The sequence below is a fragment of the Pipistrellus kuhlii genome, unplaced genomic scaffold (assembly GCF_014108245.1).
Source record: "Pipistrellus kuhlii isolate mPipKuh1 unplaced genomic scaffold, mPipKuh1.p scaffold_m20_p_2, whole genome shotgun sequence".
Classification (NCBI taxonomy): domain Eukaryota; kingdom Metazoa; phylum Chordata; class Mammalia; order Chiroptera; family Vespertilionidae; genus Pipistrellus; species Pipistrellus kuhlii.
Genome location: NW_023425515.1, coordinates 136,263,504 through 136,288,278, shown reverse-complemented (window position 1 = coordinate 136,288,278; position 24,775 = coordinate 136,263,504). Strand labels below are relative to the sequence as shown.

The following is a 24,775-nucleotide window of genomic DNA, read 5'->3' as shown; positions in this document are numbered from 1 at the left end:
TAGAAATTCAAGACAAATAATAAAAAAAAATTACATGAGAAATTTTAATGAAGCAATTCATATGTGTCCTTTCACTAATGAAAAAGAATGTATTTTGATTTGCAATTTGCTCTAGATACCTAAGAGAAACACATTTCTAATTTTAAATTATATATCTTTGATTAATTCATCAGCAATGTCAAAATTAAGATGTCAGAAAGATGTTGGAAATATAATATTACCAAAAAAACACACACAACACTTTAAGATTTCCCAATTTTCTTTCCAAGGAGTTTTAATGTTTTAGTTTGGGTTCATAAATTTGGTTGCATTTGTAATTACATAATGTCTTAAAACCTCAATGATTTTTACTTCAAAAATCTTCAAATTCAACTTCCCTCCATAAAAACTGAAATGGCACATTCTTAGACACATTTTAACAAAAACTGTCCTGAGACTGAGAAGTAGTTTTGTCTTACAAAATAGAAAACCGTGATTAGCCAGAACTTACACCAAGCAGCTCCCTCTCTCTCAGCCTCCAATTCTATCAATACTTTTGTCTGAAACATATATAAGGAATTGGTTAAAAATATTCCAAGGATAGAATATTGTGCAGCTATTAAAAAAATCACATTTACCACGAAGTCATGGTAATATGAGAAAAAACATGCCATTATTTTAATTATAAATAATTATATATTAGGTATATGTATACATATATTTATATACATATCTACATACATAAATGTGTGGTGTGTTGACTATTTTTTTAAAGATACAGAAAAAAGATAAAAAAAAGTTTCAAAGTGTAATGTTAAGAATGGTAGAATTGAGGGTCATTAAAAAAATTCTTTACAGATTTCTCCCGTTTCCAAATTTCTGTAATAAATAGGCTTTTAAATGCTACTTTAAAAATTCTGTCTGAGGAGCACACATTCTACTTAATGCATTCTACCTTTCTTGATAACTACAGTCTGTCTGAAACATCAAAATTAATTTTCAAAGGAAAAGGATTCACCTATGTCCATTATTACTACATTTATCAGCAAAGCACACTTTAGAGCTTTTCAGTGATAATGAAAATAAAATGGTTTTCTACTTAAAGCTTCATGTAACCATAAAACCTTATACGCTGATAACTAACCAAATCAGGACATCATTTCCCTCAACTCTCCTATAAAACATTTCCTCACGCAATCATCCCAGAGCTCCAAACATGAATAACTGGAAGTTTTGTAAATTACTACTTTTGATTTTGTTTCTCCTCTGCCATATGCTGCCAAGCTTGTTGACTGTCCCCAGTACATATCAACTACAGATCATTGTATTTTCTTAGCTGGAAATTACCAAAATCTTTGTTGAACTTACAACAAATAATCGGATTTACCATCTCTTGACCCCTCTCAGACTTAAGATATGATTCTGTAATCCTCGCCTAAAATACCCCCTTCACAGAAATACCTTCTCTGACCAATCCAAAGTAACTTCACACTGAAGCTGTATAACCCCTGGGAGAAAACAGAGGCAGCAAACTCTTTGGCATTTCTCTTAGTAATATCTGTTTGGATAGGACCCCTCGGGCAAGGTCAATAAAAGAAAAATTAAATAAATGGGATTACATATAACCAAAAAAGGCTTTGTACAGCAAAGGAAACCATAAACAAAATGAAAAGACAACCTTTAAAAATGAGAGGAGATATTCACAAATGACATATATAATAAGGGCTTAATAACCAAAATATACATGAAGCTCATTCAATTTAACACCAAAAGACCCAAACAATTCAAATAAAAATTTGGGCAGAGGCCCTGAAGAGACATTGAGATGGCCAAAGACATATGAAAAGATGTTCAGCATCACTAATCATCAGGGAAACTAAAACCACAATCACATATCACCTCACATCTGTCAGAATGGCTACCATGGATAAATCAACAAATAGCAAGTGCTGGTGAGAATGGAGAAAAGGGAACCCTCATACACTGTTGGTGAGGTTATAAATTGGTATGGCTACTATGGAAAACAGTATGGAGGTTCCTCAAAAAATAGAGCTGCCACACAATCTAGCAATTCCACTTCTGGGTACTTATCCAAAGAAAATAAAAACACTAATTCAAAATGATACATGCATCTCTATGTTCATTGCAACATTGCTAGTAATAGCTAAGATAAGATCACAACCCAGATATCCAACAATAGATGAATACAGAAGTGATATATACAAGACGGGGCAAAACTAGGTTTACAGTTGAGAGTATGAGAAACATAGAGTTTATTCTCAATTCTCAATTATTAATTATATTAATTTCCATAAAGCAACTATAAACCAATTTTTTACCCCATGCTGCATATACAGTAGAGTATTATTCAGCAACAAAAAAGAATGAAATCTTACCATTTGCAACGATATGGATAGATGGACAGGGAGTATAGTGCTAAGTAAAATAAGCCAGACAGAAAAAGACAAATACCATATGCTGTTACACGTGGAATCTAAAAACCCACACACACAAATGAATAAATGAAACAAAACAGAAACAAACCCATAGATATAGAGAGCAAGCTCATGGTGGCCAAAAGAAAGTGGTGAGGGGAGTAACTCCACAGCTCTCGCGACCAGGAAGCCCTGTTGTATCTTCACCAGAGCACCAATCATCTGTTACCTATTTTCTTTTGTGTTTATGCATTTATAGTCCAGCCCCACCCTAAACCAGTCTGCTCTGGGGGTGCGGGTACCATGCCTTTTATGCTCCTGTTGATAACATCAACATTTGTGGAGTGAATGAATGAATCTCCATCCTACACTATCTCTTCCCCTCACTGAAATGAAAGGTTCAATTACTAATAAATGCCTTTGCTGACTTACTTCACCCACTAAATATACCAATTAGGGAACTCCTTACTTATTAACTACTTGTTCTTGGCTTAGTTACTATCTCTACTTCATTATTGGTACTGCATGCTTAATTGCTAATATTTGAATGATTACTTTGTGTCTGGTGTCAGAATAAGCATTTCACATGGGTCTCATTCAGTCATCCCAGCAATTATGTACATGTTCTTATTGTAGCCATCTATAATAATAAAAGCATAATATGATAATTAGACCAGACGGCCAAATGACCTTCTGGACATCATTCTGGATGTTCTTCCGGATGAAGCTGTAGTGGCAGGGGCTGAGGTAGAGGCAGTTAGGGGCAATCAGGCAGACAGGAGAGCAAGTTAGGGGCTGTTGGAAGGCAGGCAAGTGGTTAAGAGCCAGCGGTCCTGGGCTGCGAGAAGGATGTCCAACTATATTCCCTGAGGGGTCCTGGATGCAAGAGGGTGCAGGCTGGGCTGAGGGACACCCCCCCACACCTGACCCAGTGCATGAATTTCATGCACCGGGCCTCTAGTTTTGCAGATAAAGAAACTGTAGTGCATTTCTCCGAGGTCACACAACTAGTGAGTGGAAGACTCAGGCAGCTATGTTCCCAGAAGCACATGCTTCTACCCGCAGACAAACAAAACATCAGATAGACCAAGCATCACACTTACAATAACTATAGAATTACCAAACAGAATGACCCGGTCAAATGGCATTCAAAGACTGTCTTGGATTATTTTTTAAAATAATTGGGCATTCTAGACAGTCTTTAGGGTTTTTATTTGTTTTGGTTTTATAGCTCTAAGAAGCACGAAAAAGGCACTTTGCTGCAAATATATTTTCAAATTTTAAAATAATAGGTCAATATCAATATGGTCAATATCAAGACAACGTTAACATTGGTAAACTTTTTTAAAAAGGTATTTTATTGATTTTTTACAGAGAGGAAGGGAGAAAGAGAGAGTTAGAAACATCAATGAGAGAGAAATATCAATCAGCTGCCTCCTGCATACCCCCTACTGGGGATCTGCCCACAACCGAGGTACATGCCCTTGATTGGAATCAAACTTAGGACCCTTGAGTCTGCAGGCCAACGCTCTATCCACTGAGCCAAACCAGTTAGGGCAAACATTGCTAAACTTTTATTCTGCCAAATCCCAGCTGTCTTTTTCTCCTTTTCTTTTATACTAAAAGTATAGAGGGCTTGAATAGTTCTGACCCAGAAACAAAAGATGTTAGACCCTGGAGCTATTACCACAACTTCGAACTTCAGTAATTTAAGACTTCATGAAATGAAGGTTTAGAAAGTCTATATGTGGAATCCAAATGAAAACTTCATGAGCAAAGCTTTCATTTAGACTCTCCCAAACTTGATTCTTTAAAAAAAAAAAATGTCCAGCCAGCCCATAATGTGGAAACAATTATGAAAATTAAGACATCTGAAAACCACTCAAGCAGCTTTTATTTCTAGCTACATCTTAGGAGACAAGTGGCCGCCGGCCTCCCGGCTGGCTTTCAACACCACTCTCCTCTCCCTCCCAGGAGCAGTCGGGGTGCAGTCCAAACAAGGTGGCTTGGCGCTGGGCATCTTTCCTTTCCCTTTGGTCCACAAGTGTAGAACAGTCCTCTCCAGCCTGGAAACCCAGCCACACGGGAGTTGGAGGGGAGGGGAGCTGGCAGGTTCACAGCCAGGAAAGAGACCACTCCTCCCGAAAGGCAAGCACCTTTGCTAACTAAATTCTCCTTAATAATTCATACTAATGGAAACATCAGGAGAGCCTGGGAGATCTAAACCCACATCAGACCCCTGGGGTTCATTTCAGCCATTGATTTCAGGGCCTATGGATTTGCTGATCACTCTTCCCAGAATCCTCTTCTCCAGACACCCAAAAGGCTGGTATCTCCACCTCATTCCTGCTCAGATGTCACCTCATCAGCGGTCCGCACCCTGCTGCACTTTTGCCCTTTCGTGCTTCACTGTCCTCACAGCATTTCTCACTCCCTGGGGACGGTCCTTCTCCCCAGGCGCTCAGGACGGCAGGGGCACTGTGCTGTGATGGTGCAGCCCCTGTACCTGGGACAACGCCCAGCAGGCAGCAGGCCCCCAGTAAACACTAGTTAAATGTAGAAGTAGACGAAGCAGCCTGTGCACATGTGCCCGCATGCACCCCAACCGTTTACCCACACTGGGCACTATCACTTTCTTCTCCTGCACACTTTCTAATTTGGGTCTCAGCACTCTTTCATTTCCCTCTCGAGGCTTGGCTCCAGCTCCGCTGGCTGGGAGGTGTGAGGAGGGGCGTGTGCCACCCTTGGACAGTGGCTTCCTTGGAGTAAACAAGACAGGGTGGTCTGAAGGGCAGTCCCACTGAGAGACCTCTCCCTTGTCAGTACAGACATTGGAAATGAGGGCTCCTCCTTGGGACATAACTTCAAAAGAGAGGGGGACCCAGTGACCAAAATGAGCAACAAAATCAAAGCATTATAACCCCAAGTATAGAATAAACATCCAGGAGTCCATTCTAATATAAATAAATGACTGAATAAAATAACAAATAATAAGTGAGAAAGGAGAGGCAAGTCTCCCATGCAGAGGAACTGCAAATAAATGATGTAGCCATTGCACCCTAAAGGAGGGAAACATATCCCCCCCACTCCCTAAGCGAGGTCTGTGCTCAGTGACTCCCTCCCAATGAGGTATGGAAAGGTGGGGGAGGGCAGAGTCCCTTTTTGGCGGAGACACTTGACAAGCAGGACCTCAGGTGGTCAAGGTCAACATCAACAGTGATGAGTGATGTTGCTAGCCTGTAATATTAATAGAAAGTTAAGAACGGCACTTCACTGTGTTATCTTCCTCCCAAAACCCGCAACCCCAGCCTGATTCTGAGAAAAACTTCAGACAAATCCCAATTGGGAGACAGTCTGCAAAAGTCCTCAGCGGGACTCCCCAAAACCATCAAAGTCATCAAAAGCAAAAATTTGAAATAATGTCACAACTAAGAGGAGCCTCAGGGGACACAACATCTACATATAACATGTACCCTGGATCCTGGAACAGAAAAGGGGCATTGGGTAAAAACTAAGGAAACCTGAGTAAAGTATAGCTGTAAATTAGGGGTGTCGAACTCAATCAGAGAAGGGGCCAAAATCTAAAATCCAGCCTAAATCGCGGGCCGAATGGTTTACTGAACAGTCATAAACTGTCATTGTGATGGAAACGCAGCAGAGTGCAGTGATGACAGCGCGGTGTGGGCCACATTGCAAGGCCTGGCAGGACGGATTTGGCCCGCGGGCCTTGTGTTTGACACATGTGCAGTGTAAATTAATAATAATGTATCTATATTGGTTCATTAATTTTACAAATGTACATTAATGTAAAATAACAATAGTAAGAGAAATTGTGTGCAGAAGTGGGGGTATAAATACTACACAATTTGCTCAGTTTTTCTGTGAATATAAAACTGTTCTATAAATAAATATTTTTAAAAAGAGGGGGCAGGGGGAAAGGATATTATCAACTCTACTATACTACAGTCATTTAAAAAAATAAATAAAGCCCATATGTTTCATAAGCACATTCTTCACTCTTTGCTATGATAAAATACACAGAGGGGGAGCCATTTGAGACTCAATTAGAAAGGACGTGGTCTGTAATCAGAGCACTGGAAGCCTCTGATGTTATTGGGTAAAGCTTGTATGTTCACTTTGTGGAGGCCTGTGAAGTAACAGATCTGCTACCCTCTCTTAATATGTTAGATCCTTTCTCTTAAGAAAGCTCTCAGCCTTGCTAACGCTGACTTTCTTCAAGAACCAACGGCAGCCTCAGGCAACACAAAATTGTTCCGATTTAGAACCCGTTCTCTACAAAGAAACAGCTCTCCACAACACACCCAGCACCTCTGCATGGCAGTAAAGACAGCAGCCGCACAGAGAGGCAGGCACACACGGCTGCGCTTGGGAAACGAGAAACTTCCGTGCCTCAAGTCATCTTCAGCTCTGAGGTGGTGACACAGCGGGAACCGCCTGAGCCTAACGGATAAACAGGTACCCGCGTCAGCACAGTTCGTGGGCCCTCAGGTAGGCAGGCCAGCCTGCCCTGTGTCAGCTGGTTCACCACGGCCGCTTCTCTTCCCGCTGAGTGGGTGGATTTGCAGGAGGCCCTGTGCACACGCACTTCTACCCTAGGACTTGTTTAATAAACAACTGTAATCAACTTTATTGTTCCCTGGATGTCACTGATGACTAAAGACTGTCTTAAACCTCTTGGTTAAACAGGAAAGCGAGCTTGCAAACATACAGAACTACACCCAATAAACGAGGTGAGACCCAGATTTTATATGGATCGGCAAATTCCCGGTTTAGTTTATCCAAATGTAATGTAAATATTTCATTGTGTTAGCTTTCTCTATTACAGAACTTTTTTTAACCTTTCTATTGAATTTATTGGGATGACATTGGTTAATAAAATTATAAAGTTTTCAGGTATACTATTCTACAAGACATCATCTGTATGTTGCATTGTGTGCTCACCACCCCAATTATATAAATTTAATCTCATCTAATTCATTTGGCTAGAAAGGTGGCAGATTTTGTCCTTTGACCATCTTAAAGGTAAAAATGCTAATCAAAATTCTCAAAATTAATATGTATATATAACATAACTGCATATGTTCTGTTACATAGGTACAACCCTTAGACTGTTGTGTAATCATGTCGTTATCTTTGAAGGAGGAGAAAATGCCAAAATTTAAAGGGACAGTCTTCTTGTACAAAGAATGGTGTCACTCAGGGAAAATGTATTTTGAGAAATTTCAATGCTTCCTCACAGAAATGACTGCCCATGAGAAGAAAGTTAGATTTCTTCATGTTGCAAAACTGACAACAGACAAAACATTGGTCTGAACTCTGTCTAACCCAAAACTGCAGCTCTCGAACCACATGCGGTTCTTTGGCCCCTTGAGTTTTTAGCAAAGGCCAGCTTAGGAATACCCTAATTAAGTTAATAACTCTGTACCTACCTATATAGTTTAAGTTTAAAAAATTTGGCTCTCAAAAGAAATTTCAATCGTTGTACTGTTGATATTTGGCTCTATTGACTAATGAGTTTGCCGACCACTGTCCTAACCTAACCATGGTCCTGCTTTCCCTTGCTTATTCCATTTCATGACCTGTCTTCCTGCTTCCAGTTCTCACTCTTGCTCTACATGGTTGGTTCCAAATAACACCCGCAGCCCCGTTACCAGGGACAGGTCAGTGGTGACCTGCAGTGATCCCTCCAGCTCTGCATGCCACAACAGGCCAGATTAGTGCCTGACAGAATACTGAAACTGTACAGGAAGGGAAACCATATTCCCAAAGCATGTGGCTGTAGTGGGAAGCAATGTTTTCATCCAGGTTTCAGAGGCCGGCAAGGAGAATTTGTTTGTTTGCTAAACAAACAAATCAGGGTCCCGGCAGGTCAGGGCATAGGTTCATCGCTAAAGCAGGAGGCTCAGAGCCTCACCCCCCAAACCCCAAATCATCCCACCTCGCTGTCCCACACGCTCTCTTACCTGGGGCCAAGTTGGTAGTCACACAGCACATCTGTGTAAAGACAAGTCATAGAAATGCATGTAAAAGGCATTTGAATGCTGGGCCTGATCTCATCGTGGGCCCCTCCAGCTCCACTCTCCACCCTCCATGTGCTCTGCATTCTGTGGGGCGAGTCCACAGGCTTCCTCCCCTTGCAGTTCCCACCGATGAGGATGAGAGGCACCACCGGGTGAGAGGTACAGCGAGAGATCTGGAGAGGGAGGAGGCTGAGGTCACAGTTCTTGGCTCCCTCCCTGCCTGGGGGCTGCAGGTTGGCTGGGTTGGCTCCTGTCAGGCAGCCTCTCCTTCTCCCTCCCCAGGGTTCCAGGTTGAGGGCTGTTAACTGCTCTCTGCTGTTTCCAGCTCTGGGGCCTGCAGCTGTACCTTCTCTTGTTGGTTTACATAAACTCTGCCCTCCCCAGTTATCATTTGGTTGGGTCATCTGTTTCCTGTGGAATGCTGAGTAATACAGATGTCATTTAAAGCACATTGGGCCCTAACCAGTTTGGCTCAATGGACAGAGCGTCGGCCTGAGGACTCAAGGGTCCCAGGTTCGATTCCGGTCAAGGGTATTTACATTGGTTGTGGGCACATCCCCAGTAGGGGTTGTGCAGAAGGCAGCTGATTGATGTTTTTCTCTCATTGATGTTTCTAACTATCTATCCCTCTCCCTTCCTGTCTGTAAAAAATCAGTAAAATATATTTTAAAAAAACACACATTGGAATACAACAAAAGTTATTTGCAAGGTTTTACTATGTTATGGATTTTCTTAAGTATTTCAGTGAGATTTAGAACACACAACTTTTCCTGGTTGTAAACATAACAACTCTTCGAGAAGGCAAGAGGAAGAACTCCTCTTTCTGGCATGGACCGGTGGCACAATTCGGATGCCCTCCATGACCTTTTGCACCTATCAGAATCCTAGTAAATTTCTCTACAGGTGGTGATTCAATAAATGAGTGACCTACCCACAGTTATAGGAGTTACACAACACAATGACTGCATTGGATTTCAGCAGACCCCTGCATAGTGCAGCGGGCATCCGAGGCCCAATGCAAGCCAGGACCAGTTCCAACCTTTCCTGTGTTCCTGGTCTTGTGTGCCATGGAAATAAGTGATGTAGGTTTGTGTTAATTTGGGCCTAAGGATTTGCCAGGCAGAGAAGGAAGCAGGAGATTTTTCCAAGGGGGCACTGCAGCCCGGTGTGAGCCAAAAGCAACACCAACTTAGCTACAAGGGCTGCCTTTCGGTGAGAGCGACTGCTGCATTCCCCTGTGGCATTTTTCTTTCTTTCTTTCTTCCTTCCTTCCTTCCTTCCTTCCTTCCTTCCTTCCTTCCTTCCTTCCTTCCTTCCTTCCTTCCTTCCTTCCTTCCTTCCTTCCTTCCTTCTTTCCTTCCTTCCTTCCTTCCTTCTTTCTTTCTTTCCTTCCTTCTTTCTTTCTAACGTATTTCAGAGAGGGAGAGAGAAAGAGAAACATCAATGCTGACAGAGAATCATTGATCGGCTGCCTCCTGCACACCCTCTACTGGGGATTGAGTCCGAAGTCCTTGACCAGAATCAAACTCAGAACTCTTCAGCCCACAGGCCAATGCTCTATCCACTGAGCCAAACCAGCTAGGGCCTCCTGTGGTATATCCAGTGGCGGAGCTAGCCTTGGGGGATGCTGGGTTCCTGCTGCTCTCCCGGAAGCTCAGTAGTCTTTAGCCCTGGTAGAGATGCTATAAATTCAACAGGTCTTTAGTCTCTGGGCACACAAAGGCCAGACAGAGTCCCTGAGTAGTCAAAAAAGCTTTGGGGCTCAGGAATAAGCTTGTCCCTATTCCATCCTGAGCGTCATTGTATCCTAGCATTTTTCACCTTTGCTCTTCCACCTGATCCTTCCAACAGGAATACAAACACCAGAGGCAATCAATCCGAGATCTGGAACCTATCCAAATCTGGACCTCTCATGCATGCATCCACTGATTCTCCTGAAGTGGCTCTTTATTTGCTAGATTCAGACTCTCTCTCAGCCACTGGGGGAGGTTGAATCCTGACTGTGCACTGTGGTAGTATTCTCTGCCTCCGTGTCAGCCTTTACCATGGACAATGAGCTTCTGAAGGGCTAGAAGAGTCCGACTCATGTTTGTGCCTCGATGCCCAACATGGAGCATGTAGTGGATGCACAGCCAAGGCTTGGCTCGTGTGTGGGTCAGCTGCAGTGAGCTGGTTGGAAGTGGAGACGGAAACCTGGTCACACTGTAGTGAGGCACGCCTGGGCGAGATGGAAGTAGAAAGTATAGGCTATTCTTTGAAGAAATCTGGCTGAAATATTCCTGGAACCTCTCCTGCGGTACTCAACATACTTCATTCAATATTTATTGGTCTCAACTTCATCTATGAATCTTTTGGGAGTAGAACTGGCATTATCTCCCTGTTCTTTGAAGCACAAATGCACCAACTTGTCTGTCATTGGCCCAGAGTAAAACATGTGTTCAATTTGACTGAATAATTCCCAAATCCTGTGTCCAGCCCTCTTTTTCTTTGGTTTCACTGTGGAAACAGAGGAATAGCTGTTTTCTTCTTGAAACTCCCCTGTGAGCCTGTGTGGCTCTGTCCCCTCCTGGACCTCCCCCCACTGGGCTCAGCGTTCCTCCTCCCGTTCTCCCACCACCTTGCAGTGTGCACCAGCTGTGCTCAGTCCTCAGTCTCCCTTAGTCCCGTTAAACTCTCTTCCACGTGAACTACTATTGCTTCAACTACGTCCTCTCAGTGATGCCTCCCAAATAACCACCTCAAGTCCTCTCTCTCTCAGGCTATGCTCCCAAATTGCCTTCAAAGAAAACAAGAAGCGAGTCTCCACGAGGGTAGCAGGTATGCACGTGGGAACTCTCAGTCTCCCCTCAGCTCCATGATGAGGCCACACGGAGGAATCACGTTTCCAGTTTAAATGCCAGGCTTTTAATGCAGGGGGCTGAGCGGATGCAGGCCTTAGGCCTCTCGGGGTCTGCAGGAGCATTCACAGGTGGGCAGAGACCTTTGAAACCAGAGAGGGGTTCATCCCACTCGCACTGGCCAGGACCTTGTGTTCCACCCCCTGCCCAGTGCTTTGCTTAGGCTCAGGGTGGACCCTGGGGCTCCCTTCCCTGGCGCCCCACCGGGGCCTGGCCACGGGAGTGCTCAGACCTGCGGAGGGCTGTTCCCCAGAATCTTGTGGGTTCTCACTCAGTTCCAAACCCTGGCCTGTGGTTTCTGAACTTCCCCCGAGAAGGGTGCTCAGCCTCTTTTCACATGAACTCCCCCTGTTCACCTCACATTCCACCAGCCTCGGACCTCAGGCTCCCTTTTCCAAAAAACCCTGCCCTGGGTGTGACACCAAGCTCAGCTGTTCTCCTAAGGCATTAACGATTGTATATCGCCCTGGAGCTTCTCTTGTAATTATTTTCTGTATCATTATTTGGCTTTATGTTACTCTAGAGCACAGACTGCTAAACTGTGTCTTCCTTTTCTTACAGAGTGATAAGCTCCCTTTTCCAGACTTGGTAGCTAGAGGGGCCCGTGACTAAGTCCTTGCCAACTGACGGTGAGCATAAACCTCATGCGCCACCTGAGGTGAGCCCTCACACACGGAGTCTTCCTTCAGGTTGGATTCAAAAGGGCCTGTGACCCAGCCTTGAACGCTCAGACCAGGCCACGCCCAGAAGCATGACTCCAAGGAATCCATCAATGAGGAGATAAGCACAGGAACTGTGCATAAGCACGTACAAGTGTTGACTACTACCGTAAGCCCTTTCAAGGAAAGCGTGGTGGCCTGTAACCCTAAGAGGGGCAGAGCAGTGAGGGGAAGCGAGCAGACACTTTACATCAGCTTGGCCTGAGTCAGATGAAGGTTTATGGCTTTCATCAGTGACTCTGGCCTGGCACATTGCTGGTCTAGCCTGAGCCTTTCCTTCCTCTCTAAAAATGGCATAGCTACACCTACCATGTAGGATTGTTGAAAGGACTACGTTAAATTTGTGTTTATAAAGTGCTCTGAAAGATGCACAGCACCAAGAAAGGACTCAGTAAATGGTAGGTAATACGTCCTAGGAAAGGTAAAAACTCAAAGTTTTACAGAAATAGAAAAAAACAATCTTAAAATTCATATAGAACTACAAAGGATCCCCAAGGGCCAAAACAATTTTGAGAAAGAAGAACAAATTTGGAGGCCACATGCTTCCTAATTTTAAAATATATTATTACAAAGCTACGGTAACCAAAACAATATATTGGCACTGCCCTGGATGGTGTGGCTCAGTTGGCTGGGCATCGTCCCATGCACCGAAAGATTGCTGGTTTGATTCCCCTGCCCCCTACTAGGGGCCTACAGGAGGCAGCTGATACGTGTTTCTCTCTCCCTCTCTAAAATCAGTAAAAACTTTTAAAAAATAAAAACAACAATACAGTACTGGCATAAAGAGAGACATATGCACTAATGAAACAAAATAGCCCAGAAACAAACCCATGCTTATGCAGTTAACTGACCTTCCGCAAGGGTGCCAGGAATAAACAACAGGGGAAAAGACAGTCTCGTCAACAAACGGCTTTGAGGAAACGAGCTATCCTCACGCAGAAGAGCATGACCGCTGGAGACAGCTGCCCTGAGTTTGAAGTCTTGCCTGCCAGCGAGTTAGCGAACCTCTCTGTGCCTTAATTCCCTTGTCTATAAAAGGGGGATAATAACGGTACCTCCTTCCTAAGACCGTTGGGAGATTTAAATAAGGTGCTTAGAATAGCTTCGGACACACAGCATTCATTTCATTGCTACTAATCATCCGTGGGGCCTGAGGAGAGCTACTTAACCTCTTTGAGACTCAATTTCCTCTGTTGCAAGAGGGAGACAAGCTCTAACGTGTTGAGTTACTGGGACAAAGTGAAGGATAGAGCTAATGGGAAGGCCTCCACTCACTTCGGGGCCAGAGAAGTCAGACAAGTCCAGTAACTCACAGACAAGTAAGGGAGAAAGGGTCTCAATAGAGGTTACCAGGGAGGGGAGGGCAGAGGGGAAGACCCCTCCCTCAGGATGGGGGGGGGGGTCCTTGGCATAACCACCACAAAGCCAAGGCCCTCTCTCCTGGAACACCCCACCTAGAGTCATTAGCTGGCGTTCTCACTACCACGGAGAACGTTTAATAGCCTCCTGTTTAACCTTCTGATTCCGTTACTATATTTCCTCTAGAGTAGGGGTGTCGAACTCAATCAGAGAAGGGGCCAAAATCTAAAATCCAGCCTAAATCGCGGGCCGAATGGTTTACTGAACAGTCATAAACTGTCATTGTGATGGAAACGCAGCGGAGTGCAGTGATGACAGCGCGGTGCAGGCCACATTGCAAGGCCTGGCGGGACGGATTTGGCCCGCGGGCCTTGTGTTTGACACATGTGCTCTAGAGCAGTGGTTCTCAACCTTTCTAATGCCGCGACCCTTTAATACAGTTCCTCATGTTGGGGTGACCCCCCAACCATAAAATCATTTTCATGGCTACTTCATAACTGTAATTTTGCTACTGTTAATGAATCGTAATGTAAATATCTGTGCTTTTCGATGGTCTTCCGCGGCCCTGCTAGCAGTTCTCAACCTGTGGGCCACAACAGGTTGAGAACCGTTGCTGTAGAGGTGGGCAGAGCAGCATTCCCTGCTCTGCAACCTGGAGACCCCGATGCCAGCTCTGCCGCTGGACTCTGACCAGCTGCCACCGCTCAGGCTCCAAGAGCTTGTCACCACACCGACCACTGCAGCCTTTTCTCAGTGGTTAATTCTATGCCCTTCGGAGAGATGTGCAGATTTGTCCTCCATAACAACATTAATGCCTTTTAAAAATGTTTACAATGATACTAGAAGTACACCATGATTAGGGCAAATGTCAATAAAAATTTGTAAGTGTATCTCTACTGAGAATTTTTGACAGAGTTTATGAGGGAAAAGTTCACATAACCAAATGAAAATGACAGAATAAAATTCTAAATGCATGATAGGAAATAGCAATGATTAGCCAGCTGGCCTATTCCAGAGAAAGCTCAGAAGAGCAAGCAGCCGGTTTACTTCTAACACTCTGAATGATGTAATTTAAGAAACACCTTCTCCTAAAGCCCACAACGGTCCCATCCACCAGTCTACCAGTTGAACTAGGTCACAGACTCCAATTATCTGCCTAGAAGATATCAGACTGGAAATTAACTGAGAAAGACTAGTAATGGCATGGTAGCATCCTTGCTGACATTCCTTGTCCTTTCCTTCCTTCTGTTAGGTATTCATGGATTTTGCATATGTAGACAGTTGCATGCATTTAATGGGTAAGATCCATTGGCCCCATTATAGTGCCCTAGAGGCCCAGCGCATGACTAAATGAGCGTGTGTAAGGGTCCCCTAGGCCTAGCCTGCTCTCAGGATCATGTCCACGGCCCCGGAACGCCTCCCATGCTCCATGGACCCTGAAAGCACCCTGCGACGATCCCAGCTCCTGTCCTTCCCCCACTCGTTACCTCCTCCTCCCTTTCCCCCCCTCCCTGGCCCCATGCACCTCCACCCCTCCCCCTGCGGTGAGAGCACCTCTGCCCTCACATGGGGACCTGTGCTGTGGTCCCTGCCCCTGCCTGGCACCCACCCCCCTCACCCCCTTCACAACAAGGCTATGTCTGCCTGCCACCTGCTTTGCTGCGCGCTCTTCATCGCACCCCTCCTTTCCCTCCCCCCCAACCCCATGTGAGCCCTGCCTCAAGCCGCAAGGCTGAGAGAGGTGCTCCATGCACCTCCTGGTGACCGGCTGTTTGGTCGTGATGCCATTATGGCCACAGGCCTTTTATGATATAGATTCTACCCAACCACTGGCTCCTCTCGTCCTGTCCAGGTCACGTTCTCCACTGTTCACTATAGGCAGGAGAAAGACAGACACACACAGCCTTGTACACAGATGTAAAATGCACTCAGGAAGCTCATGATCTAGAGCAGCCAAGATTCAGTCAGGGCTAATCCTCTCCCCTCCCCAGGGACATCTCCCAGTATCTGGAGATACGTGTGGCAGACAGGACGGAGGGGTGCTACTGGCATGTAGACAGCAGAGGCCAGAGATGCTGCTACACATGTTACAACGTACAGGACAGCCCCACTACAAAGAACTAGGCAGCCCACTGTCCGTGGTGCCAAGGCTGAGAGGCCCCTATATGAAGGGTAAGATGAGACATACAATGAAGTAGAAACAGAGTTGAGTATGGCCTGGGCTCTAATAGGGACCAAGTTAAGTGTGATCAGAAAGACAGCATTTAGACAGGTGGGTAAAATTCAGTGTTGGAAAGGGAATATGGAAAATGGCACTCTAATAACATGTTGATGATCATGTAAATTGATACAACATTTTTGGGAGGGCAATTTACAGCAAACGCTTGAAAAAAAAATATACCGTATTTTCCTGTGTATAAGACAAACCCCTAATTTTACAGTTAAAACATATGCATGCAAATTATGCATGTTCTGTACCTGAAGCTACACTGTGTTCTAGTAAAAAGCCTGCTCAGATTGGCCAGAGTCAGAGAGGCGGTCTATTAAAAAAAGAACTGATGTTGCCTCGGAAGTGGGGGGTAGTCTTATACAGTGAATATAGGCCTAAACCTATGTTTTAACTGTAAAATTAGGGGTTGGTCTTATATGCCGGAAAATACGGGGTATATATATATTTCTATCTTTGCTTCCTTTTCATTCACATCTCTTCCTTTGCCATCTCTTTCTTTCCTTCCCCAAAACTGAGGGATAAGCCTGTGGCTGAGAATGAAACACGATAGGAGAGAGTTGGGGACCTGCACACAGGTCTGGGCACCTTGGCTGGGAAGCCACCCAGAGCAGGGAGCTGGAGGGACTGGAGGCTGGTGGTGAAGCTGCAAAGACACATGGCTGGCAGGCCAGGCAGCCAAGGACAAGAGGCAGTGGGAAGGGAGGTGGACACAGAGGAGACAGGATGGCCTCTGTGGCTGGGGAATGGGCTACTTTGAGCAAATGAGTACAAATATTGGAGATAATGGGGTCAAATTCCTAACTACCAGAGAAGACATGTGCAAAGACATAAAGGGGAGTCCTGGCCAGTGTGGGGCGGTTGGTTGTCATCCTGTGCACGGAAAGGTTGCTGTTTTGATTCCTGGTCAGGGCACATGCCTGGGTTGCAGGCTAGCTCATCGGTAGTGGGCGTGCAGGAAGAGCTGATACATGTTTTGCTCTCATATCAATGTTTCTCTCTCTCTCTCCCTATCCCTTCCTCTTTCTCTAAAAATCAATAAATATGTATTTTTTTTTTTAAGTTATAAAGGGGAAAAAATAGAAAGATCCCTGGGTGTTGGATTGGACTTGGTGGTATTAGTACAAATGGTTTTAATATAGGGCCTTATGTAGAAAAATTTATAAAGGTGTCTGTTTATATTTCCTAGCTCTGTTCTCTAAAAGACCCAAAGCAATGACACCCCAGTAACAATGGCCACATCAACCTTCCAAATCTTGGTTTCTAAATACCATTCTCTACCAAAAAGGAGGAATAACTAACTCAGAGAAAGTACAAGATGAGCCTGGACTATCAGGTAGTGCCAGGAACTGTTTAAATGCTTAGTGAATGATAGGGATGTCAAAAGACCAGCTCAAAGGACTCCCACGGGCCAAACTGAGGACCATGTGAGCATAAAAAGAAATGGTAAGAGATTTCAACATATTGCTTACAAAGGAAATCCATGAATACTTCCTAATATAAATTAATAAGTAAATGAGGGAGGCAAAAAGTTCTCCCTTACAGTACAATGTCAACTAATAAATATAAGAGTGATAGAAATAAATAATCACTATTTGGCAGCCTGAACAGAGGTGGCTGACTCAGGCAGAAGTCATTAATAAGATAAGGTGGAGATTTAATGAGGAATAGAATACTTCCCCACAAACACCAATACATTTCAAAGGGGAAAATGATAAATTTAAGGTGAGAAGGTCTGGCAGACACCCACACAGCCAGCCACCGGAGGCCAATATTCCAGTGGTGCGACAGGTTGACATTTTATACCATCTAATTTATGCGCTAAGAAGAGCAGAACATGTATCCTGCCAAGAACACAAGACCTGAGTCTGGTTCTGAAGAAATACCTGCTTAGATGCAGGCTGAGTCATCCTGCTGAATATAAGATCTACAGGGCTTAAGACACAGAGAAAGTCTGAGAAACTATTCCAGAAGAGACATGGCAAATTGAACATGGATCAGACAGGGGAAAAAGGACAGTTGGGGGACAACTGCTGAAATATGAATGGGCTCTGTGGGTTGGATGGTAGTGTTATACCAATTTAATTTCCTGACTTGCTAGCACGATGATTAATTTTATGTGTCAATTTGACTGGATTAAGGGATGCCCAGAGAGCTGGTAAAACATTACCTGGGTGTGTCTGAGGGTGTGTCTGGAAGAGATTAGTAGACGGAATAAAGAAGATCGACTTCGTCTATGTGGGTGGGCCTCAGATGACACACGGAGGGCCTGAATAGAACAAAAAGGTAGGAGGGAAAATTCACCCTGTGGCTTGAGCTCTTGGACATCAGTGCTCCTGGCCTCAGGCCTTCCTTCTCCAGCTTGCAGATGACAGATTATGGGAATTCTTTGCCTCTGTGATCTCAGGAATCAATTTCTATATTAAATCTCTCCCTCTCCCTCTCCCTCTCCCTCCCTCTCTCTCTCTCTCTCTTCCTCTCTCCCCCCCCCCCCCCCCCTCTCTCTCTCTCTCTCTCTCTCTCTCTCTCTCTCTCTCTATATATATATATATATATATATATATATACACACACACACACACACACACACACAACATATTCACTAAGTGGCCTGATTATTATGATCTCTGAACACACAATAATCTGGCCACTCAGTGTATAGCCTATATAATGAAAGGTTAATATGCAAATTGTCCCCTGGACCAGGAGTTAGACCAGCAGACAGGCCTGCCAACTGCCCATGTTCCCTCCCCCTCACCAGGCTGGCCAACCCCACCCATGCATGAATTCATGCACCAGGCCTCTAATACACACACACACACACACACACACACACACATATATATGAATGTGTGAGTGTGTGTGTATAGGTGTGTGTGTATGTATATGTATATATCAAAGGCCAGAAGAGAGGGGCACCGAGGGATTGCAGCCCTGCCTCTCTCTCTCTCTCTCTCTCTCTCTCTCTCTCTCTCTCTCTCTTTCTATATATATATATATATATATATACACACATATATATACATATATATATATATATATACACATACATACATACATACATACACACACACACACACACACACACACACACAAACACTCACTCTGAGTGGCCAGATTATTATGGGTTCAGAGATCATAATAATCTGGCCACTCAGTGTAAGTATGTGTATACCCTAATGGTTCTGCTTCTTTGGAGAATACTGACTAATCTAAATTCCATGATGATACAGAAAAAGATTATACTCTTTGCTAGATCCACGTGACAGTTTAGTCATGGGGTGGGGCCCGTCTAAGAACTGAAATATTGAAAATGAACCAGGGCAGAAAGCAGATGATACAATGATGTTCTGTACCGGATTCCTTGCTTCGGCCTTCACTCACTAGATACTCCCCAGGATTCTGAACCTTGTGTTTAGACCTCTAGCTCTCCTTGGGGAATGAAAGACTCTGACCGGCTCCACAGGCCACCTCGGACTCAGCTAGCTTTGGGGCAGCTCCAGAATCTCTGTAGAGGAGAGGCTTTGGGGCAGTCTCGCTGAAAGGGGACTTGAGGAGGCTGCCTTAAAGCTGTATTTTACAAAGCAAGCACACTGCTTTTATTGAGATCTCATGTTTATTTGGGCATAGCTTATGGAGGGGCCCTCCAACCCAGCCGTGCCACCGGCCAAGCCATCCCTTGAAGATACCACGAATTGGCGTGTGGCCTAGTGAAGGCCAGGGCCAATAGAACTGCCACCCAGTGTCCCAGGGAACAATGACAACATAGGACTAGCTGATGAGTATCTGGGGGGAGCCTGAGAGGTGGGTCGGCGCTGACAAATACCTTTTGGAATGGGTGAGGTAGGCTGTACTGGATATCGGATGGGTTTTCCAGAATGACGCCCAGTCTGGCCCTAAGGCTCACTCTGCAAAGCACTACACTGACTCAGTCTGGCCCAGCCTGAGGTATCGGAATGATGGAGTGATTCACATCTGATAAGAGGGAAGGTCCACGGGGCCGGGACAGTGTCAGGATCTCAGGCAAGGAGTTCAAGGCAGGAGGAGGGCTGGACAGGAGGCCAGGGGCCAGGTGCTGCAGAGGCCAGGCCAGGAGATGAAGAAGAAGAAGGAGGAGGACATCAGCCTCGGGGGTGAACAGGGGGTGGGCACAACTCAGAAAATCAGAAACTTTCTCTCACTGGCCACTGCTCCCCTCCCCTGGTTACCCAGGCAGGCCAGCAGACAGCCACACATATCTTGCAGATGGAGAGGAATAACGACATTAATTGTTTGAGAGAGGAGAATGCTTGAGTCAGGCCAGTGTCCTGCAGGGGGAACCTCAGAGACCCAAGTTAGAAGAAAGCACAGGGCAGTGAGGCGGCGCGGGGCGTCCCGTGTGGATGTCTGATGAATGCCATCACGCTCTCCTCTTGGCTTAGGCCGCTCTTGGCTTTTGTTCATTAAGAACCGAGATGAGCCGAAGCCGGTTTGGCTCAGTGGATAGAGCGTCAGCCTGCGGACTGAAGGGTCCCAGGTTCGATTCCGTTCAAGGACATATACCTTGGTTGCAGGCACATCCCTGGTCGGGATGTGCAAGAGGCAGCTGATCGATGATTCTCTCTCATCGATGTTTCTAACTCTCTATCCCTCTCTCTTCCTCTCTGTAAAAAAATCAATAAAAACAAACAAACAAAAAAAAAAAAAAACCTGAGATGAGCAGACAGTGCAGGGAATTGTGAGAGGGGAAGGAAAGCCTTTTCGGAACTTTGCCCTGGGTCTTCGATTGCACAGTATTAGCTATTCTCAGTCCTGAAATGTATCTTCCTCTGGTATTCCCCACAAAGCAGTTTCTCAGCCTCTGGCACGATTCACCCTGGATGTCTCATTCCACATCAGAGGCCAGGAGAGAGGGGCGGCGCGGAGGGACTGCAGCCCTGCCCGCATGGAGATCCCACCGGTCTGCCAGGGGTGTCCCCACCTCTGGAGGCCCTGCCTCTTTGATTCCAACCAACGTTTAATTCCCTTGTATCCTCACAGGGTACAAAACTCTTTCACATATAGGACTTATTGGGCCCCAACAACCACCCAAGCGGGCAGGTAAAAAAAAGGAATTATCATCCCCATGATATCAATGAGAAAACTAATTCAAGGATAACAAGTGGTTTATTCAAGATCCCAAGAACTCACAAGAGTGGAGCTGGGATTCAAACCCAGGCTCCGATACTCCCACTCCCCTCTGACCAGCACCGAAAAAGCCCATACTCTCAGGGCTTCTGCAGACCCCTCTCCCATCCGCAGCAGGACTAAGTTCCAGGAGACCCCCACACACACATACACACTCCAGTATGAGGGACAATGGATCAGCGAGGCCAGAGAGGAAGCGGCCCAGTGCCTGCAGGAGGAGTGAGGGGGGAAAGAGCAAAAGGACCAGAGCCAGGAAGGGGGAAACAAGTGAGGAAGGTAGGCGGGGCATCTCAGGGATCCATCTTTGCCAGAAGAAAAGGTAGGGTTGCACCCATGTTTCCAGAAATATTAATTCTTTAATGTTCATCTAAAAGGACAAGAAAGCAACGGACATTTAAGGAGTCCTTCCTATGCATCAGGTACCCTGCCAAGAGCTTTTCTCTTTGAATCTCAGGAGGTGGATGTCATCTTCGTTGTCCCAGACAAGGAAATGAAGGTGTAGAGAGGCATAGCTGTGTATCCCAGGTCACAAAGCCCGGCCTGGAACCAAAGCTGGTCTGCCTGCAACACCCTTCTCTTCCCTTTCCACCACATGCATAATGCCCTGGGCCTGGGCTCTGCCGTGCAGAAGCTTGCAATCAGCCTTAACCACATTGATGGATATAATCACAGGCCAGAAAGCATTCTGAACTAATGTACGCTCCCAGGAGGATGGCTAATAGGTCATCTGAGCCATTGCCATTCCCACTGAGGTTAGACTGACTCCCCTTGCTCCAGCCCAAAGAAATAAGAGGTTGGGCTTAAGCTGTGGTGGATTTCTGCTCCTCAGCGGGAAGAAGGAAAACCTGGGAGAGACCCCGCCAGCCCTGGGCACGTGGACACGGCTTTGGGAGTGTGTGCCTTGGTCGCACCTGGCTACAATGCTGTGTGCACGCTTGTTCCTGTGAGCATGGGTGTCTGGGAGAATGAGAATGAACATGGTGCAGGCTTGCGAACAGGATCTGATGAACGTACATGGAAAGCGATCACGTAGTTTATAGCCTTCTCATTTCAGTCTTCATTCATAGGAAACAGGCATAGATCTGTTCTATCAAACATCTTGTAAAACAGCCAGATACCTAAAAGAGACCTGATCTGACAGCGTGTGGTAGTTGATTTATGCATGTGTCAGGATTAAAAAAGAGGTTGTGTCGTTTGTAGTTAAATCAAAGTTATAAAGTTCTAAAGACAAAAAATAAAAATAGAACAAGAAAAAAATGTGCCTAAAGGGTCTATTTTTCTAGTTCTATGGTACTGACAATCAGTGTAAGTTATGTTTAGGTGGTTAGATGTCCAGACATTGGGACATGATACTGGGTCCGGTACAAAAGACAACTCTGGAAGCTTATCTCAAATACATCAGCCTCACTGGCAGGGTTTACTTGCTGGTTTTGTGTGTGTGTGTGTGTGTGTGTGTGTGTGTGTGTGTTTTAGAATAACCTAGTTTGTTTAGACAAGCATGGTGTTAGCAGAGCCAAGTATGTCTGTTTCTAACTGTATCACTTCTGTGGGGGTGGAGGAGGGGTGGGGAGGAAAATTCTACTCACCGGAGGGACCACACAAAAGTGGGTCCAATGTCTCAATGGGAAGCAGGCTAAGCAACTACTGACAGGTCACTGTGAAACCTTAGCAATGCAAAAGTTTATGATTAATGAAATGCGGTGCGTGCAAGAAGTAATAAGGAGTTATAAAGGAATCATTTGTCTGGCCAGCATTCACTTGATTCTCCAATTTACAAAAGCAAGTAGGAACCGTAAGAAGCTGGGTGGCCCCTTGACTCCTAAAGTAACATTCCAAGACCAGGTACAATATTACTCTGGGTGACAAAGGAGTAAGGAGGTGAACGTGTAGCAATGACAACAACTTACTGGGGTGTTTGGGGTGGGAGGGTGCATTTCGTAGAAATTATTCGCTTAAAAGCTGACCTACAGAGGCTTTGGGGGACCGTTTTTAATGATTACCTTATTAGATTAAATTGTTTCCATTATTCACTGTCACTCCTCAAATGACACGCTTGAGAGATTTCTAAACAATTTCGGGTGTTCGCAGCTTGCTGAGGGAAAGCAATAAAGTAGCATTGCTACAGAACAAAGCCCATTTGTCTGGCACTGGGACCTTCAATGACAAAGCACACCCCCTACCCCCCACCCCCTACAGAGTTACTAGTTGATAAAAAAAACTATTTCCCCAATGTTTCGATGACTCGCATGGTCCCACTGCACGGGGGAGTAACTGGAGCCTGAAAAATGTTATATCCCCTGGCTCCTCGGGAGAACCGTTGTCCCCACCGAGGGCCGGCAGACCGAGTTTGGAAACGCGGCACCTGTGCAAAGCGGGGCCCTGCGCCCAGCCCTGCACCCACCGCCCGCTGCCCACCGCCCGCCGCCCGCCGCCACAGCGGAGCCCCGCGGCGTGGGCATGCCCATGGCTTCTCACTCTTTTCGGGGGGCGGGGAGCAGTGGGAAAGGGCAGGGGGCGCCACCCACGGCCAGGAGAGTCCGGTCCCCCGCGCTGGGAGTGGATCTGGGTCCCGAGCTGGCTATCCCGAAAAGCTGGGCCCGGCGGAGGCGCCCCGCAAGCCGGCCGCCCCACGCGCGCCCAGGAGCCCTCCCGTGCCCGCGCCCCACTCACCGCTCACGCTCGCCCGCGCCGCCGAGCCCGGGAGCGGGGCCCCCGCGGCTGCCGCATGCCCTCGGGCCGCGCGCGACGGGGCGGCCGGGCGCTGCGCTTCCGCCGGCGCGAGGGGAGCTGCGGGGGGCACGGCAACGGCGGCGGCGGCCTCTGTGCCAACTGCGGCTGCGACGCGCCCGGAGCCCCGGGAAAGTTTGGCGGAGCCAGGGGTGGCGCCGAGGGGGCGGAGGGCCGCGTCCCCGCCCTGCCCCGCCCTGCCCCAGGAGCCCGGCCGTTCCCACGGGAGAGCGCCCCCCGCCGGCGAGGCGCGGACCGGGCTCAAAGGCAGATGCTCTCCTGCCTGGGACTGGTCCCCAGGAGGGTGGCCAACCTGGAGGAGAAGGAGCCAGGGGACCGCTACGCCAGTCTTCAGGGCTGCGGGGGCCGTACCTCGGAGTTCCGTGTTCAGTGCTTTCTCTCTGTCCCTCCGATGTGTTTGAAGAGGCTGCGGTGCGGGCAAGGGCAGCCACACCCATCCGCTCCCACCTCTGTGGGAAGCAGGCTCACTGTTAGAGGAACACTTTTTCTAAAACTCCAACCCCAGGGTGCAGGCAGCCACAGAGTGCAAGGATGGTCACGCATATCTGCTTTGGGGGCCTTTCCGAGGCATCTTTTGATTGAAACGGGAAATAAAAAAGATTTAAAGTTATGAGAGAGGCTTCTTGGCCTCCTGGGGTAAATAGTCCTGGATACTTTGATCTTGAAAGATGAAATGTAAAGCCTCCACTGACCTACCTTTGCTAAAGAAGAAAGATGAGAAGCAAAACAATGTCATGAAGCCTTTGTTCTTTCTGAACTTGGAAAAGTAAAATAAAAATCACAGACATGCTAAAAGTTGGGTCTTCCTGGTGACCTCACAGAAGGGAAATACTGCAATGTGAGGTCCTTCTTATGCACGCTTCAAAACTGTGTGCATCGCTGAGTGCATGTGCCCAGGGGACTGCCTGTAACCCTTTGCCATTCATTCGTTCTTCATTCATTCTTCATTCCGATTCTGTACCCAACTAGGAACCACATTCCAAGAAATACCCTGTCCCCTACCACCAAAGAAATTCTGCTCTCTCTGAAGATCGTGTCTTAATGATGTTTTATTCCTTATGCAGTGCACCTCATCCCAAAGGCCATGGCAGCCTGGTGTGCCTCACACCTTCCCAGCCATGTGGCTAAATTCTGATCAACATGTACAAATTATTGTTGCCTCGCCTGAGAGTTTGGAAAGTTACTGGGGTGTCTCACAGATGAC

General features: G+C 46.3%; 1 protein-coding gene across 2 annotated transcripts in view; it reads right to left on the bottom strand.

Annotated features, from left to right (window-relative positions):
• Positions 1 to 23,626, bottom strand: part of LPAR3 (lysophosphatidic acid receptor 3) — an 86,507-nt gene extending 62,881 nt beyond the window's left edge. The window contains exon 1 of one of the 2 annotated variants that reach the window (XM_036445855.2): positions 23,494 to 23,626. The gene's annotated coding sequence lies outside the window, so the exon portion shown is untranslated. Of the gene's footprint in view, positions 1 to 14,131; positions 14,143 to 23,493 lie in introns of those variants that run through there. The other variant, XM_036445856.1, reaches the window with a different exon arrangement.
• Positions 23,627 to 24,775: the final 1,149 nt, after the last annotated feature.